Source organism: Moschus berezovskii, chromosome Y (genome assembly GCF_049115385.1).
Source record: "Moschus berezovskii isolate FMDL1 chromosome Y, NW_MosBer_1.0, whole genome shotgun sequence".
NCBI classification, from domain to species: domain Eukaryota; kingdom Metazoa; phylum Chordata; class Mammalia; order Artiodactyla; family Moschidae; genus Moschus; species Moschus berezovskii.
The window spans coordinates 41,156,902-41,163,957 of record NC_142489.1 but is presented as its reverse complement, the minus strand read 5'-3'; the positions used below and the strand labels follow the sequence as shown (position 1 = coordinate 41,163,957).

The 7,056-nt window shown below is 41.2% G+C and overlaps 1 pseudogene; it reads left to right on the top strand.

Annotated features, from left to right (window-relative positions):
- Positions 1 to 2,062: 2,062 nt before the first annotated feature.
- LOC129557938 (protein phosphatase 1A pseudogene) lies at positions 2,063 to 3,311 on the top strand (annotated as a pseudogene).
- The last annotated feature ends 3,745 nt before the right edge of the window (positions 3,312 to 7,056 follow it).

The window sequence follows — 7,056 nt, the reverse complement described above, 5'->3', positions numbered from 1 at the left end:
TGGGGAAAATTGAAGGTAAAAAGAGAAGTGGGTAGCAGATGATGAGAGAGTTAGATAGCATCACCATCTCTATGGACTTGATTCTGAACAAATTCTGGGAGATAGAAGGTCAGACTGATGGGACACAGTCCATGTGGTGGCAAAGGGATGGGCATGAATAACTGACTGAACAACAATAGGAAAAAATTCTTTCCTGTTATTGACAGTAGTAGTTATTCGTGACTACTTCATTTTCTATCCCACGATACCCTATCTCTATCACAGTTGTACTAATTTCACCACGCCCCGTGCAAAGATTCAGCCACATTTGTTGTCATTCTATTCAGTTCAATCTCTCAGTCGTGTCCGACTCTTTGCGACCCCATGAATCACAGCATTCCAGGCCTCCCTGTCCATCACCAACTCCTGGAGTTCACTCAAACTTATGTCCATAGAGTCTGTGATGCCATCCAGTCATCTCATTGTCTGTCGGCCCCGTCTCCTCCCACCCCCAATCCCTGCTAGCATCAGACTCTTTTCCAGTGAGTCAACTCTTCGCATGAGGTGGCCAAAGTATTTCAGTTTCAGCTTTAGCATCAGTCCTTCCAATGAACACCCAGGATTGGTATCCTTTAGAATGGACTGGTTGGATCTCCTTGCAGTCCAAGGGACTCTCAAGAGGCTTCTCCAGCACCACAGTTCAAAAGCATCAATTCTTCGGCGATCAGCTTTCTTCACAGTCCAACTCTCACATCCATACATGATAACGAGAAAAACCATAGCCTTGACTAGACGGACCTTGGTTGGGAAAGTAATGTCTCTGCTTTTTAATATGCTATCTAGGTTGGTCATAACTTTCCTTCCAAGGGGTAAGCGTCTTTTAATTTCATGGCTGCAATCAGCATCTGCAGTGATTTTGGAGCCCAAAAAAATAAAGTCTGACACTGTTTCCACTGTTTCCCCATTGATTTTCCATGAAGTAATGGGAGCAGATGCCATGATCTTCGTTTTCTGAATGTTCAGCTTCAAACCAACTTTTTCACTCTCCTCTTTCACTTTCATCAAGAGGCCTTTGAGTTCCTCTTCATTTTCTGCCATAAGGGTGCTGTCATCTTCATATCTGAGGTTATTCATATTTCTCCCGGCAATCTTGATTCCAGCTTGTGCTTCTTCCAGCCCAGCGATCCTCTTGATGTACTCCGCATATAATTTAAATAAGCAGGGTGACAATATACAACCTTGACGAACACCTTTTCCTATTTGGAACCAGTCTGTTGTTCCATGTCCATTTCTAACTGTTGCTTCCTGACCTGCATACAGGTTTCTCAAGAGGCAGGTCAGGTGGTCTGGGATTCCCATCTCTTTCAGAATGTTCCACAGTTTATTGTGATCCATACAGTCAAAGGCTTTGGCATAGTCAATGAAGCAGAAATAGATGGTTTTCTGGAACTCTCTTGCTTTCTCCATGATCCAGCGGATGTTGGCAATTTGACCTCTGGTGCCTCTGCCTTTTCTAAAACCTGCTTGAACATCTGGGAGTTCACGGTTCACATATTGCTGAAGCCTGGTTTGGATAATTTTGAGCATGACTTTACTAGCGTGTGACATTATTGTCCCCCAAATGGTCCAAAATTTATGTTATTTCTCCACTACACATGATTCAGTGGTCTCCTAACCATTCTCCAGCATCTATTTATGTTCCTCATAAACTCTCTACCTTGCTATAGATAGAGAAAATTGGGCAGCTTCGGGCTCTCCAGTGGCTGCAGCTCGGCAGCTGGTGGTTGGGGAGTGGGAGTAGGCGGCGCCAGGCAGGTGGGGAAGAAAGCTATGACTCTTGGCTCTTCCTCCTACCAGACCCGCTCTCGGCCTCCCGCTCCAACGCCCTGATGACCTGAGCCGCGAGAGTGCCGAAAGCCAGGGGCCCAGACGCAGCCCGGCTCCTCCCCTCCTCCGCCCACTTCCTGGCCTGACCTGGCCGGCCGCTGCTGCGGTGACCCCCCTCCGGCCCCCTCCCCGGCCACCGTCGCTGCTCAGCCTCCGCAGACCAGGAACTTGCCCGTCCGCGGCTGCTCCTGACCTAGAGAATCAAGTCATAATGGGAGAATTTTTAGACAAACCAAAGTTGGAAAAGCATAATGCCCAGGGGCAGGGTAATGTATTGCAATATGGGCTAAGCACCATGCAAGGCTGACGAGTTGAAATAGAGGATGCACACACTGCTGTGATCGGTTTGCCAAGTGGACTTGAAACATGGTCATTCTTTGCTTGTATGATGGGCATGCTGGTTCTCAGTTTGCCAAATACTGTTGTGAGTATTTGCTAGATCACATGACCAATAACCACGATTTTAAAGGGTCTGCAGGAGCACCTTCTGTGGAAAATGTGAAGAACGGAATCAGAACAGGCTTCTTGGAGATTGATGAACATATGAGAGTTATGTCAGAGAAGAAAAATGGTGCTGATATAAGTGGGTCAACAGCTGTGAGTGTCTTAATTTCTCCTCAACATACTTATTTCATTAACTGTGGATACTCAAGAGGTTTACTTTGTAGGAACAGGAAAGTTTACTTCTTCAGACAAGATCACAAACCAAGTAATCCGCTGGAAAAAGAACGAATTCAGAATGCAGGTGGTTCTGTAATGATTCAGCATGTGAATGGCTCTCTGGCTGTGTCGAGGGCCCTTGGGGACTTTTATTACAAATGTGTCCATGGAAAAGGTCCTATAAAGCAGCTTGTTTCACCAGAGCCTGAAGTCCATGATATTGAAAGATCTGAAGAAGATGATCAATTCATTATTCTTGCATGTGATGGTATTTGGGATGTCATGGGAAATGAAGAGCTCTGTGATTTTGTAAGATCCAGACTTGAAGTCACTGATGACCTTGAGAAAGTTTGCAATGAAGTAGTCATATCTGTTTGTATAAGGGAAGTCGAGACAACATGATACTGATCTGTTTTCCAAATGCACCCAAAGTATCGCCAAAAGCAGTGAAGAAGGAGGAAGAGTTGGACAAATACCTGGAAAGCAGAGTAGAAGAAATCATAAGGAAGCAGGGGGAAGGCGTCCCTGACTTAGTCAATGTGACGTGCACGTTAGCGAGTGAGAACATATTCAGCCTCCCACCAGGGGGTGAACTGGCAATCAAGAGGAAGGTAATCGGAGCCGTTTATAACAGACTGAATTCATACAAAAAGGATGACACCAACTCTACATCAACTGATGATATGTGGTAAAACTGCTCATCTAGCCATGGAGTTTACCTTCACCTCCAAAGGAGAGTACAGCTCAACTTCATCGAACCTTTTAAACATCCATCCTCAACTTTAAAGAAGGGTATACATGACATAGGTGAGAGTAATTATACCAGAGAACTTCAGCAGTACAACAGCTCGCCCAGAACTGATTTTTTGTTGTTTTTGTAAATTTGAGACTTATTCAAACGTAATTTCAAACAGTAATGCATATGTTGTAAATCAGACTCCAGCAATTTTTGTTGTATGATTTTGTTTTTTGTAAAGTATAATTGTCCTTGTACAAAATGCTCATATTTAATTATGAACTGCTTTAAATCAGTATCGAAGTTATAAGAAATATTTGGCTTATTGTGTGATACAACAGATTATAGCCCTTTCAAGTCATGTTGTGTTTGGACTTTGGGTTGGGACAGGAAGAGCAGCAGCCGTGTCAGCTAGACACTCACATGTGCACCTGATTATGGAGAATTAATCCAAAATATTATTACAAAGTTGAATATCCAGGGAGTTAATTGAAAATGTTCTTGGCAGTGGGATTGAAGTTGTTGATAAAGTTGATCCCTTCATATAACTGTTTTTTATGTTCTCTCCTTGTTGCCATGAGTATTGCAGGTAATAGAATATATTCATAAGAATATCAATCTTGGGGCTAAAATGCCTTGATTCTTTGCACCTCTTTTACAAATCCTTACCTTTAGTTACAAATTGATAAGCAGCAGCTTCCTACAAATAGTAGGAGACTGCCACATTTTTGCTATCATGATTGGCTGGGCCTGCTGCTGTTCCTAGTAAGATATTCTGGATTCCATTTTATTAATAAAGTTTGATATAACAAACAAGAAAATAAAAAAAAAAAGAAAATTGTCACTTACTAGCTAAGCCATGAGATAGAAAGCAAGTTCTTGAGAATAAATACCCTTTTAGGAATCTATATTCTAACTTTTTCTCAGTCTTCACATTGTCCCTTTAAGACTCATTTCTTCAGTCATATTGAAGTTTCAGTCTGTGCTCTGTTCTTCTCAGCGTCACTGTGCAGACACTGTTCTTCAGTTTTCCTTGAGTTTTCTTTTTTATTAATGTCTATGAGATCTATTTTAAATTCCTCAGGAAGCTTTTCTTCACTTTACAGATAATTTTGAGATTTTAATTTTAGATTGACCTGTTTGATGAGTTTTGATAGACTGTCCTCTCCAAAAGGAATAAATTTTGACAATCCACATCTATTTTAGTTTGTGATTCTACTTGTCTGTATTAAGGAGTAAAGGTTTGTATTTGAATAATACAACCTGAATGGGTGTGCATATTAGTCACTGAGTCATTTCCAACTCTGCAACCTCATGGACTGAAGCTCACCAGGTTCATCTGTTCTAGGGCTTTTCCAGGCAAAGACACTGGAGTGGGTTGCCATTTCCTTCTCCAGAACAACCTGAATATTGGGAATAATAAGAAACTATTTTTAAGCTTATAAAGCAATAAATTCTGGATTTTCAGAGACAATTCCCTCCAAAAGAAAAAAATGTATCTTGATTACAAGTTAAAATCACCAGTTTTGTTGTCTAACATGCTAGTAAAGTCATGCTCAAAATTCTCCAAGCTAGGTTTCAACAATATGTGAACCAAGAACTTCCAGATGTCCAAACAGGTTTTAGAAAAGGCAGAGGAACCAGAAATCAAATTGCCAACATCTGCTGGATCATGGAAAAAGCAAGAGAGTTCCAGAAAAAAACATATATTTCTGCTTTGTTGACTATGCAAAGCCTTTGATTGTGTAGATCACAATAAACTGTGGAACATTCTGAAAGATATGGGAATACCAGACCACCTGACCTGCCTCTTGAGAAACCTATATGCAGGTCAGGAAGCAACAGTTAGAACAGGACACGGAAAAACACACTGGTTCCAAATAGGAAAATGAGTATGTCAAGGTTGTATATTGTCACCCTGCTTATTTAACTTATATATCATGAGGATCGCTAGGCTCGAAGAAGCACAGGCTGGAATAAGGATTGCCGGGAAAAATATCAGTCACCTCAGATATGCAGATGATACCACCCTTATGGCAGAAAGTGAAGAGGAACTCAAAAGCCTCTTGATGAAAGTGAAAGAGGAGAGTGAAAAAGTTGGATTGAAGTTCAACATTCAGAAAACTAATACCATGGCATCTGGTCTCATCACTTCATGGGAAATAGATGGGGGAAGAGTGGAAACAGTGTCAGACTTTATTTTTTTGGGCTCCAAAATCACTGCAGATGCACCACTGGCTTAATGAACATGAGTTGGAGTAAACTCTGTGAATTGGTGATGGACAGGGAGGACTGTCATGCTGCAGTCCATGGGGTCGCAAAGATTTGTCAACAATTGAGCCACTGAACTGAACTGAACTGAATTAAGCATGGTCCTACCCATCAGAACAAGAAACAGTTTTCCCTAGTCAGCCTTTCCCATCAGGAAGCTTTCACAAGCCTCTTATTCTTACCCATCAGAATGCACATGGAATGAAAACCATAATCTCAGAAAGCTAACCAAATTAATCACATAGGACACAGCCTTGTCTAACTCAATAAAACTATGAGCCTTGTATAACTCAATAAAACTGAGCTATGCTTGTAGGGCCACCCGAATTGGACGAGTCATGGTAAAGTGTTCAGACAAAACGTGGTCCTTGGAGAAGGGAATGGAAAATCTCATCAGTATTCCTGGATTTAGAACTCCATGAGCAGCATGTAAAGGCAAAACATAGCATACTGAAAAATAAACTCCAAGGTTGGTAGATGCCCAATATACTACAGGAGATCAGTGCAGAAGAAGCTCCAAAAAGAATGAAGCTATGGAGCCAAAGCAAAACAATACCCAGTTGCAGATGTGAATGGTGATGGAAGAAAAGCTCGATGCAGTAAAAAGCAAGACTGCATATGAACCTGAAGGAAGGGTAAAAAAGGCGATGTCAAGAGTGAACATCGATTTTAGGAATCAGTGAACTAAAATGGATGGACATGGATGAATTTAACTCAGATGACCATTATGTCTACTACAGTGGGAAAGAATCCCTCAGAAGAAATGGAGTAGCCATCATAGCCAACAAAAGAGTCCAAAATATAGTATTTGGTGGCAATCTGAAAAATGACAGAATGATCTCTATTTGTTTCCAAGGGAACCCATTCAATCGCACAGTAATCAAAATCTGTGCCCTGACCAGTAACGCTGAAGTAGGTGAATTGGAACAATTCTTTGAAGACCTACAAGACTTTCTAGAACTAACACACAAGATGACCTTTCCACCATAGGGGAATGGAATGCAAAAGTAGGAACTCAAGAGATACCTAGAGTAACAGGCAAATTTGGCTTTGGAGTACAAAACGAAGTCTTCCAAAGGCTAACAAAGATTTGCCAAGAGAGCACACTGCTCATAGCAAGCACCCTTTTCCTGGAACACAAGAGAATACTACAAATGTACATCATCAGATGGTTGATACTTAAATCAGATTGATTTTTTTCTTCACAGCCAAATATGCAGAAAATCTATAGAGTCAGAAAAAACAAGAGTGGGAGCTGACTGTGCTCAGATCATGAACTACTTATTGCCAAAGCAAGAGTTATGGAGTATTACTCAGCAATTAAAAAGAACACATTTGAATCAGTTCTAACGAGGTGGATGAAACTGAGCCTATTATACAGAATGAAATAAGCCAGAAAGAAAAACACCAATACAGTATACTAAAGCATATATATGGAATTTAGAAAGATGATAACTATAACCCTGTATCAGTTCAGTTCAGTACAGTTCAATCGCTCAGTCGATTCTGACTTTCTGCGACTC